At 45.3% G+C, this 11,915-nt stretch overlaps 1 pseudogene; it reads right to left on the reverse strand.

Annotated features, from left to right (window-relative positions):
* Nucleotides 1-5,526: 5,526 nt before the first annotated feature.
* LOC107145098 lies at nt 5,527-6,455 on the reverse strand (annotated as a pseudogene).
* Nucleotides 6,456-11,915: the final 5,460 nt, after the last annotated feature.

Consider the following 11,915-nt stretch of genomic DNA (forward strand, 5'->3'; position numbering starts at 1 on the left):
CCACCCATCCATCATCCATCCATCCATCCATCCATCCTCATCTGTAAATAAGCAATGGATGAACATCTTGGTACACTGGAATCCTAAGGGATTCATGGGTCTTCCATATCCTTGCCACAGGTACTTTCTTGGCATTGCTTGTAAGCAGAAGTTTGAAGAACTCTTGGGAGGAAACATCTCTCTTTCTAAGCAAAACACAAGGGCCTCGGGGGGCTTTTAATTTTGTCAAAAAAGAGCCCCATGACTGCTCAAAAACTCTTGATTCTGTTCTATGCAACTGCATTTTCTAAATCAGTGGGTGAAAGTTACTGTCTCAGAGGCCCTCAACTGAGAGATAAGATCTCCCAGCCAGCCAGTTGAAGAAAGAGGGATTCTCACATTTTGTCTGCCAGAATTTGAATATGTCCATCTGTCTTGGAGGGAACCTGCAAGGTCAGCTCACCAAAATATGCAGCCTCACTTGCTTTATCTTCCACCCACCCACACATTTGAGGAACTGATACAATCAAGACAATGAAGGTCTGGGGATTTAGGTTAGTTGGTCAAGTGCTTTCCTTGCATGAACAAGGCCATGGGTTTGATCCCCAGCACCACACACACATACACACACACACACACACACACAAAGACAATGAGAATCCCATTGTCCTTGCTGACAAATGGTTCTGAGAATTGGAAAAGAGATCGAGAGGGACACACCTGTAGATCTTCTTAGGCTCATCTCAATGACATTGCATCTCTGTAATGGCTGATGAGGCCCCATATGCCCTCCACTTAGGAACTTGGGCATAACACCATTCTCATGGGACATGAGATCTGGATTCCAGAGCAGTCACCGGGGGCTGGATACTGCAAGGGAGGTAACCCTCCATGATGGGAACTTGACTTGGGATATAGGAGAGTGTTGGGAGGAGATAAACTCCCCAACTTTCGATGTTTCTTGAGATGTTTGGTCTAGATCCCAGGCTCCCAACTTGATCCCCAACTCAGGAAAGATTCCCACTTTGGGGATTTAGCTAATACAGTGTTTTCATGTTTACAGTGGAAGTAATTGAAGAGTGAGGGTGAAAGAAATTTTTGTGTCAGTGTGTGAGTTATTTATTGCTGCCCAATAAATTATTCCATAACTTGGTTTAAACAATAGCAATCATTTATAGCATCTGTAGGTAAAGGAATTCAGGAGCACTTTTCCTGAGTAGTCGGGCTCGGGTTTCTGATGAGGTTAAGGTCAAGTGTCAGATAGGGCTGCTGTCAACTGAAGGCTTGACTGAATCCAGTTCCAGATGGTTCCCCCACAGGACTATTGGCAGGACCTTACTAGCTGTCTTTGAGGGCCTCTCCTTAGGGCAGCTGGAGTGTTGTTCTCAGGACATGGCAGCTGTCATCCCCTTGAGCAAGCAATTCAAGAGACCAACACAGAAGCCACAGTGCCTTTGTGACTTACTTTACCTCTCTACTCCATTCTAGTAGTCACCCAGAAATCCCGGATTCAATGCAGGAAGAGCTGACCCAAGGGTATCACGACCAGGAAGTCAGGATCTTGTAGGAAGAGGAACATTATTGGAGACTGGACCACAACCTGCTGGGAGAATGCTTAGAGAGATCTGTTTCAGCATCCTTATGTAGGAGCTGAGAAACCAAAGACCAGAGTTTAAGGCTCTCTTAATGAGTCAGGATTCAACAGTGCCTGCAGGAACCACATCTTACCAAGTCATTTAAGAAATGAGACCCATGGTCAACCAGCATCACCATGCAGATGAAGAAGGAAGACGGGGTAATGCTTTAAACAAGAGCCATGGAATGAATTGTTGCAAGGCAGATTATAGGAGTTCATTCAGTCATTTATTCAAAACATGAGTTGAGTTTACTTCATACCTAGCACTGTGCTAGACAAAAGGCAGGCAGAGGTAAGCAAAAACACACTCTTGCTCTTGGTAGTGGGGAACACAGACACTAGTGGAATGGTCCTGCTCACAATGGAAATACCACAACTGTGACAAGGGCTTTGAAGGGGAGGTTGAAACACCATGACAGCACAGAGTATTGTTTATTTCAGCCAAGGAAGTGGTGATTCAATTATCACCTGAAAGCCCAAAAGTGTGTACTGGTATCAAGGAGATAATGATTTCTGTTCATGATGTGTTTTTTCAGGTATTGTATTTTCCACCTCCAGAAGTTCCATTTGAGTTTTCTTTTGTATCTTTTATTTCTCTCATAATTGAGTTCATGTTTCCTTGAACATCCTTGAATATGTTTATTTGTAAGGTTTATAATAGCTATTTTAATGTCCCCCGTCTGCTAGCTTCATCATCTCTGCCATTTCTGGGCCTTTTCCTATTTTTCCCCCCTACCTATGAGTCATATGTTCATGCTGTTTTGCATGCCTGGTAATTTTCTATTGAAAGCCACATAATGGGAATTTTATAGTGTCAGGTGTTGGATTTTGTTTTATTCCTTTAAAGAGTGTGGAGATTTGTTCTGACACATAGTTACTTGGAAACAGATTTTTCAGGGCTTGCTTTTAAACTTTGTTATGGCAAGTCCCAAAAACTTTTAGTGTGGACGAATTTAGCCCTAATATTAAGACACTGCCCTTCTGAAGATGCTACCTGGGTATTGTCAGGTCTTTCCATTTCAACTGGTGAGAATACTAATTATTCCTGATCCTGTAAGGTCTCTAGGAATTGCTCTGTCTGCTTCTTTCCAGGTGGTTCTCTTGCCTGCCTCAAGGAATTTCTTCATACTCATGCACTGATCAGAGATCAAAGACTTGAGATTTTTTACCTGGCAGTCCCAGGAGTTGTCTTTCTGCATGTGGAACTCCCTCCTCTCTGGTACTCTGCCCTGCAAACCTCCCAGAACTTTGAACTCTATCTCCTCAGCTCTGCAAGACCTTTGGGCTCCACTGGGGCACTCTGTAGGCCATGAGTGGGTGCCATTATAAGGCTTGCTCACTTTCCCATTTCTCAGGGATCACAACCTTGCATTGAGTGCTAATGTTGAAAATCACTATTTCATATGCTTGTCTGATTTTCTGTCTGTTGGAGGTGGGTATAAATCTAATCCCTGATACTGCATCATTGCATATTTTTTATTTCTTTTCAAAAATGTTTAAATAGCTTAATTAAGACATAATTAATAAACTGCATGCATGTAAAATGTTCAAATGATGAGGTTTTTAAAATATTTATTGTTTAGTTTTAGGTGGACACAATATTTTTATTTTACATTTATGTGGTGCGGAGGATCGAACTCAGTGCCACATGCATGCTAGGTGAGCACAATACCACTGAGCCACAACACTAGCCCCAAATGATGAGTTTTAACACATGTATACATGCATGAAGCCATCAAATTCAAGAAAGTGAACATATCCATCACCCCTGAAAATATCTTTAGGCCCCTTTGTAATTTCTCCCCCTGGCTTTCTGGACCCTCCTCTCAAGGCGACCACCAATTTGCTTTTAGTCACAAGAAATTAAATTTCTAAAGTTTTATATGAATAAAATCATACAATATGGCTCCTTTTAATCTGGATTTTTTTTTACATAGATAATTGTTTTAATATATTCATGTTGTTTGTATCAGTCGTTTCTCCTTTTCTTATTGATGAGTAGCATTCCATTGTATATAAGTCCACCCCAATTTGTCTATTTTGTTTATACCATATTTATTTATTCATTACTAATGGATATATGGATTATTTCTATCTTTGGGTTATTACAAATAAAGTGATTCTGTACATTCATGTAAAAGCTTTTGTATGGACATATGTTTTCTTTTTTTCTTGGGTAAATACCTAGGAATGGAATGACTGGACCATATGGTAGGTATGTAAGTATAACTTTTAAGGATCCTGCCAAACTTTTCAATGGCATTGGTTTTAAAGCCAGTTTTTATTTGTTTGTTTGGGGCTCCATGTTATAGTAGGGTAAATCTGTGAGATATTTGGATGTAAATGTTCAACTTCTTTTATTCTGAAGCAGTAAGCATGCTGTGGCAACTGTCACTTTGACAGGCACAGTTCTAGCCCCCACCAGCATGGAAAGTGGACTTTGACCATAAGATGAACAGTAGAGAGAGAAAAGTCAGACCCTTGAACTTTTTGCTTTGAGGCATTTAACGGAAATAAAATGAATATAGTCTTTTGGGATAGTTCAACATTTTCTTGTGATTTTTTGGAAATATGAAATGTTAGAGAACTTAGGTTGGAGCTGGGGTTTTTAAAAATTTTTTTTAAAGTTTTGATCTATTTCCTTGATGTTTTAACTTTGAAACTCCTGTCTGAATAAATACGGCTTTTGTTTCACTTTTCCCTGCTGAACAATGCCAGTATGTTAGAAGGAAATGTCCCATAGGGATAAGTGGCCTTTCTTTGATCCACAGGCAAATCAAACATCAAGCTCTGTTGAGTCCATAGAGGAGTGGGATTCATAAATGCCCATGTGACTCTGAACCACACACTGTATTTAATAGAATGGGCAGTGGTAGCACAGTCTAGCAACCTCCTCCTTCCTTCCAAGATGCCCTAGCAGAGATGGATTCTCTTTTTGTTTGTTTGTTTTTTGAGTACAAGGGATTGAACTCGGGAGCTCCTTACCACTGAGTTACATCCCCAGTTCATTTTATTTTTTATTCTGAGACAGGGTCTCACTAAGTTGCTTAGGGCTTCACTAAGTTGCTGAGGCTGGATTTGAACTGGAGATCCTCCTGCCTCAGCCTCCCGAGTCACTGGGATTACAGGCATGTGTGCCACCATGCCCACCATGATGGATTCTCTTAAAGGAATACACACCAGGCAGTATTTTATATTTTGATTACTATCTTCCACCATTTGAGAGTTCTGGCACTTGGCAATGTCATTACTTAAGTGCAGAAACCCTTGAAAGCTACATATTGCTTGGGGCAGGGGTGCTGGCTGGATGTATTGTGGAGGAGCTGATTCCTTGTTTGTCATCCTAACAATGCAGGATAAATCAGAGGTAGACAGGCTGCAGGATGCCTCCCTCACCTGATGTAAGCTGGGGCTTCATGCTGTGCTGCCTCAGAGGAGATAACAGCTTCTCTGGAGATGACCCTTACCCATCCCTCAGAAATGGCCCCATCCTAAGTCTCTGTGGCCAGCTTAGCTCCCAGTGCAGCTGAAGGAAGTCTGTGACAGAACATTCATGTTCCTATTCATAAGCCACCAGCCACGTAGACCATCCATGACCTCAGCAGTCCCTTTTCTCAGTTTGGCCTTCTGGAAATTAGCTGTGTGATTTCACCTATGACCAGAACAGGGCTCCTGCTCATTGTTCTTAGTTTCCTATTGCTGGTTTTAGATTTTTTTTTCTCAATAACTTTTTTTGGGGGGACATTTCCTAAAGACCTTTTATTTGTTTAAAGTACTTTGCAATCATGGGTTTGAGCAGATACATATTCATGATACCATAGAGGTCCCATCTGCCCTTTTCTGGAAGCATATGAAGCTATTAAACACGTGGTGTACTAAGAAACCCGACTCCAAAACCAGAGTTTCTGAACTCAACTGTGCCACCAGCTTGATTCCATGTAGCCACTTAAGCTTTCCATCAAGGCTGGACTCCCAGATGAGAAAAGATGAACCTGCCTTTGAAGAGTTACAGCAAGTGACTTAAAAGCCAAAGGCCCTTCGGGAGGTAGCAATGCTTCCTTCATCACCCCCACCAGGGCAGGCCTGAGGGTGTGCCCTACCTTGGTAACCAGCGCCACTGTGGCCGGCTCCTTGCCCTCTACTGGTGTGTGGAACAGCGCTTCAAGTCCATAAGGTCAAATTTGGCTCCAAGGGGGTCCAGCTTGAGCAAGCCTTGCTTTGTGAACACCTTCTGGATCTGCACCTCGGTCAGCACCAGCCCACCCCCCACCTCCGTGCAGGCTTTTCAGGTGAGGGTTATCATCTTTAATTTCTTCTTTTGGAACACTCTGGGTTGCCTTCTCCAGAATGTCTGCAACCTCCAGCAAGTCCTTGCAGAAGCCTTGGATGCCATGTAATTTTGCCTCTTCCACCAGTTTTTGGCTCCTCTGCCTCAAGTTCACAATATCTGCCAAAGCTCATTTATATTTTTCCATGGTGCCTATCAGTTGCCCTTCCAACCTGACCTTCTCTTCCAAGAGGGTCTTGTGTGTAAAGGGAGGCTCTGTCTTATGCTCATTATGACCCATGTCCTCTTCCAGGCTTTGGCCATTGTTCTTTTGTTTTTAGCTGTGCACAATGACGGAGGAAAGGGCCCGAGAGACAACGCCAAATCCCGGAGTCTGCACTGCGCCAGCCTTACCCACAGAGCCGCCATGACTGTTGCTGCAGCCTCCATCACCTCAATAACTTTTAATTTGGGGGGTTGGTTCTGCTTCCTGTCTTCCCACCCCCAGACATGATGTAGGTAATGTGTTTGTGTGGAGATTTCACAGGCCCTGGAGTCATCCTGGTGCTGGCCATGACTCTAACCTTGCCTTGAGATGGAGGCCAGTCTTCCCAGCCTGTGGCCAAACCTCCTGCACCTGGCTGCCAGGGGACTCTCAGTGGCCATGGCCACTGAGATATAAATGGTTGATATAAATGAAGAGTTAGAATCAGGGTAAACTGAAAGTGATGTCATAATTGGTGGCAGATTGGAGAAAGATGGACCAGTCCCCACCAAATACTCTACTTCTCCAGCAGGTAACAAATGGAGGCCTGAAGACGTCTCCTTTTTGGTTTCTACCTCCTTAGAGATGCTGGAGAAATAAACATCCAATTGGTGTCTTCGCCTCCAAGCCCTTGGTACCCTGGCTGAATGATTATGGTTGTCATGGCAGCAAGCAACATTTCCATTATCATCCATGGCCTCTCCCCTCCCGGGGGAGATGTTTGACATGATTCTAGTCTTTCATGCTGGTTCTGTTCCTTGTCTGCTGGGGAGAGCTGCTTCCTCCTCGTTTCTGATTGGACAGAATTTTTGTTGGTTTGGAAGGATGGATGGTGTAGGGGAAAGAATGGGTGAGGCTGGGCACATGACAGAAGAGAAGTGGCACAATGTTGTGTGTGCATTGAGGGAGGCTGGGTGTGGGGAGACTCACTGGGAGACAGAGAAGAGGAGGCACCATGGAGGGGAGGGAGGACTCCTCAGGATGCTCCTTGTTCACCGATGCAGACATATACCCACAACTGTCAGAGGCCCTCTCAGCATCTCCCCATGCCAGTTTCATTTGAGAGGCCCTGGGCAGTGCCCTACACCCTCCCCAAGACACAAGCTTCTGGTGAGCAAGGACTCACCAGAGATTGCTCTCAATCTCCATCCCCCAGACTCTCCCCCACTGCTAAATGAACACATACATGGATGGACATCCGGACACTTTTCAAGAAATTGCTGTTGAACTAGGCTTTAAGGGGCTGATTGATGGAGATCAAAATCACTAGAGACAGATGGTCAAATTCACACACCAGTTGTGGATTGGCTCTGAGGAACAGCTCTGCAGAATAATGGAAAGGAGTATTGGCTGGTCAGTGGTTCAAAATTCCTGAAGTTCTGGGGTACCTCCTGGGGAGCTGCCCTAGGATTTGCTGAAGGGAGTGGAGGGGAAGCTGGTGTCCTTGATGGAGTAGAGGTCCAGCTTCCCTGGTGTCTTCAGCTTCTAAGCACTTCAACCCAAATGCTTCAGACTCCTGGTCTACAGGAGGGAAGCAAGGTTTTGAGCAAGTCATCTTATTTGATCAAGGACCCCGCTTGGCTCCTCTGCCTCATGCCTGTGTGTGTGTGTGTGTGTGTGTGTGTGTGTTGGTGAGATGCACACGTACTATCAACACACAGGAGCTTTCCTGCCACAGTGCAGGGGACAGTGGAGGAACCTGTGGTTTTACACAGCAGAGCAAGTTTTCAGATCCCACGGAGGGAGGAACCAGATAGCAAAACACAGTGATGGGTGAGGACAGTCGACCCTCAGATCCACCACATGAGGGGAGTGCCCATGGGCAGGGCAGCTGCAGCAAGAGATCCCTTTGCTGAAGTTGCCCACAGCAAAGACAAAGAAACTTAGCTCCTCCTGGATGCTTGTTTAGGCTGGGAAAGGGTGAGAGTGAAAAGGAAAGAGGATCCTGGATGATCAGTTGTGCAACTGTCTCTGGGGACAGGTGGGACATGCCTCCAGAGCTCCTGGAAGTGGGTGATCTGGGCACTCTTGGGAGGAAGGGAGGGCCCAGGCCCCTCAGGCTACACTGAAGGATTGTCTCAGAGCTGGCAGACAGACACCCTGGGCAGCAGTATAGTGGTGACTATCACCTGTACATAAGTCAGTGGCTGCAAATTATGCTTCTGGTACTCTTAGATTCCTTAACGGGGTGGTCTCAGGGGCCACCAAAGGAGGCAAAGGGACCCAGGGCAGCTCTGTGTTGGGTGTTATGGATCAAGGGGTCCGGCAGGATCAGAGGGCACATTCAAAGAGGTATAGTGAAGAATTTCAGAGAGGGGCGTATCCAGAGGGGTGGGTGTCAGGACAAATGCGGGCAAAGCAAACCTCGGATCAGCAAGCTTTTTTTCATTCAGTATTTAGCTGCAGAGTCAATTGGGGGAACCCAGAGACAGCTCATTTTGGGGTAGAAAATGGCCGTGGGCTGAAGCAAGGATCTAGCTCCTATAGATAGGCTTTATTTAGGGTGGGACAGGAAGGCAATTCCTGGGGTTCTTTGTATTGGGGTCCCACTGATTCATTAGTGTGAGACAGGAATGTGAATAGGGAATTTCCTAGGGCTTATTATATTGGGGTCCAGTGACCCATTAGGGTGGGGGGGTCAGATGCCAGTCTGGTACAAGTTCCTTTTTTATTCCTTGTTCTGGTTAAGACCTGGGATTTTAAATGACAAAAGCGTAGGCAAAATGCCATTGGGCTTATTTTCCACATCCTTCACTCTGCAGGGCTAAGGAAACTGACCCTGAGGATGGTGAGTTGCCCAGAGAGTAGCCACCATGAGAAGCAGTTATGGTTCAGATGGGGCAAGAAGAAGGGGAAGCAGTATTGAGATGGTGAGGCTGGACCCTGGCTTCTCTGTCCCACCCCACCCCCACCACCCCTGGCTGACCTCCCCTTGCAAGTGTGAAGACCCTATTCTGCATACTTGCAAGCCACAGCTTTTGTCAAGTTTATCAAAGTCCTTCTCATACAAAATATTTAGGAGCTGAGCAGAATATGCCAATTATTGAAGGAGTGAAAGGGATGGGATAGACAGTGAGAATGGAATTGTGAAGAGTGATACAAATTCAAAATCAGCAGAGGAGCATCTCTCATCCTTGAGTGGCCCCTGGCTGCTTTGCACTAACATATTCCCCACATGCTCCCAGCCTCCTCCATCTTGCTGTCCCCTGCTCCTTCTTCTTCTCTCCAGATGACCTTAATGGCAGAACAGCTTCACCTTCAAGGCCTTACATTCTGCCCCAAGCATCTATGTGTTAGTCAGCTTTCATTGCTATGACAAAATACCCAAGACAAACAACTTAGAGGAGGGAAGATTTATTTAGGTTACATCTGAGGTTTCAGTGCATGGTGAGCTGCGTCCGTTGCTAGGGGACTGTGGTAAAGCAAAGACATCATGGCAGAAGGGTGTGGCAGAGCAGAGCTGCTCACTTCCTGGCAGCCAGGAAGCAGAAAGAGAGAAGAAAGGACTGGGGAGAAGATATGGTCCCCCAGAGTATGTCCCCAAGGACCTACGCCCTTCTACTAGGTCCCACCTCCTACAGTTTCCACCACCTGACAATGCATTATGAATCCCTCAATGGATTAATGCACTGATGAGATTGGAGACCTCATATTCCAACCATCTCCCCAAAGCCCCATCTCTGCCCATTGCTGCACTGGGGACTAAGCCTACAGTACTGAAGCCTTTGGAGGACTTTCCAGATTCAAACCACAACAATCTACTAAGGTCTTTTTTTTTTTTTTCCAAATGAAGGTAGTTCCCTCCCTAAGAGACACTGAGATAATACAGGCATCACATCTCCTTTCCTAGACAGACCCTTATTGCACTTGTCCACCTCCACCCCAGTTTCCCCTAAGCACCTCAAGGGTTTAGTCATTCGCACCCCCTGCCCCCAATGCCACTCCTCTTAGGAAAGGTTGCTGAGCAAACTCCTCATTACTTCCTGGCTGTTTCTGGACGAGTGTTTATCTAGAGGCAGGTGGCACTGGGGTAGGAGTGCAGGCAGAGGGAAGTTCTGCTGGCATTTGCTAGCTGTGGGATCGTGGAAAAAGGACTTGTTCCTCTAAGCTCCCTTGAAGGGAATAAGGAACAAAGCTGTTATAAGGATTGAGTCACACAAGACACGTGAAAATATTCGGTTGGTCACAAAGATCAACGAAACATATGATGTCCATGCACAGGTGAAAATGATCTAGCCCCAGCCCCTCCCCCAGCCCTTGGTACCCTAATCAGGATGCCCAGAAAGTTGGCATTAATGGAGCCTTCATGCATCTGGATTTCTGTTAACAGCATCTTTACTGATGCACTGGTCCAAACACTCAGGTGCTTCTTAGTCATGTATAACCAGAGGCAAGCACAGTTGGTGCACATTAAGAGCTGGGTGCAGTAGTACACACCTGCTGGGATTCCAGCAGTTCAGGAGGCTGAAGCGGGAGGATCTCAAGTTCAAGGCCAGCCTCAGAAACTTAATGAGGCTCTGAGCAATTCAGTGAGACCCTGTTTCTAAATAAAATCCCAAATGGGCTGGGGGTGTGGCTCAGTGGTCAAGTGCCCCTGGGTCCAATCCCTGATACCAAAAAAAAAAAACCCGATGAGGAAGAGAGAGCATTACTGTCAGAGACAGAGCATCCTTGGCTATAAAAATGCTCAGTTTGAGAAACTTTAATGAACCTTTAGTGTTGCCTCTGAGCACCTCATAATTGACAGTAAACAGCGGTTTAACAACAAACATTTCTCTTACTTTTATTTCATTACATAAATAATATATGTATTGTAGACTAATTAAAAATAATACATAGAGAGAGAAAGAAACAGAATCATCTGTAGCTCTGCTGCATTTTAATGTCAATACAGAAAATCATGTCTGGTGTGAAATCCTCCATGCTATTTTTGTGCCTAGGTCACATTAACAAAATTTTTTCCAAATCAGATTGAAACTACCTCACTCCACCCACTTTTAGATCCATTCACTTCCTCACCAGGTGTTTATTGAAGGCTTATGTAGAGTCAGATATTCTTACCGGTGCTGGCCATAGAGCAGTGATCGAGAACCAAGCCTCCTGCCCGGGTCCAGGTGGCATTCTAGATGGGGAGGAGACAGACAATACAGAAATGGGTAAAGTTGTGGGACAGCTGGGGACAAGTCCAATGGGGATATCACAGCAGTGGAAGGCTTAAAGATTGTGAGCAGGCTGCAGTTGACAATGGGATAGTCGGGGAACAGCAAAGCAGCCCCAGAGGGAGGACTAAGCCTGGGCTATATGGAGATGGTGGAACAGCACGTGCAAAAGCCCTGGGGTGTCCTAGGAACAGCAGGGAGATCCAGGTGATTGGAAGAAAGTATGTCTGTGGTAGACATGAAGTTGAAAATGAGATAGAGGGGTCACTATATTGATCATGCAGGGTCTTTAGGGCCAGTGAGAGAAATTGGCTTTTCCCTGTTTGAGATGGGGAAACATTGAAGAATCCCAGCAGAGCTGTAACACATTGACTTAAAGCTGAGAATCAAATGCAGGCAGGAAAATATGGACTCAGGGGACCTGTTATGAGGCTATTGAAATAATTCAGATAAGAGATGACGGTTACTTGGACAGGCGAACATCAGAGGTGGTGAGGTGAGACACAGTCTTGATATACAGTCGCTCCTTGACTTACGATGGGGGTGCCTCCTGATAAAACCATCACAAGATGAAAATCTCCCAAATTGAATATGCATTTCACACATAAC

Source organism: Marmota marmota, unplaced genomic scaffold (genome assembly GCF_001458135.2).
Source record: "Marmota marmota marmota unplaced genomic scaffold, marMar, whole genome shotgun sequence".
Taxonomy (NCBI): Eukaryota; Metazoa; Chordata; class Mammalia; order Rodentia; family Sciuridae; genus Marmota; species Marmota marmota.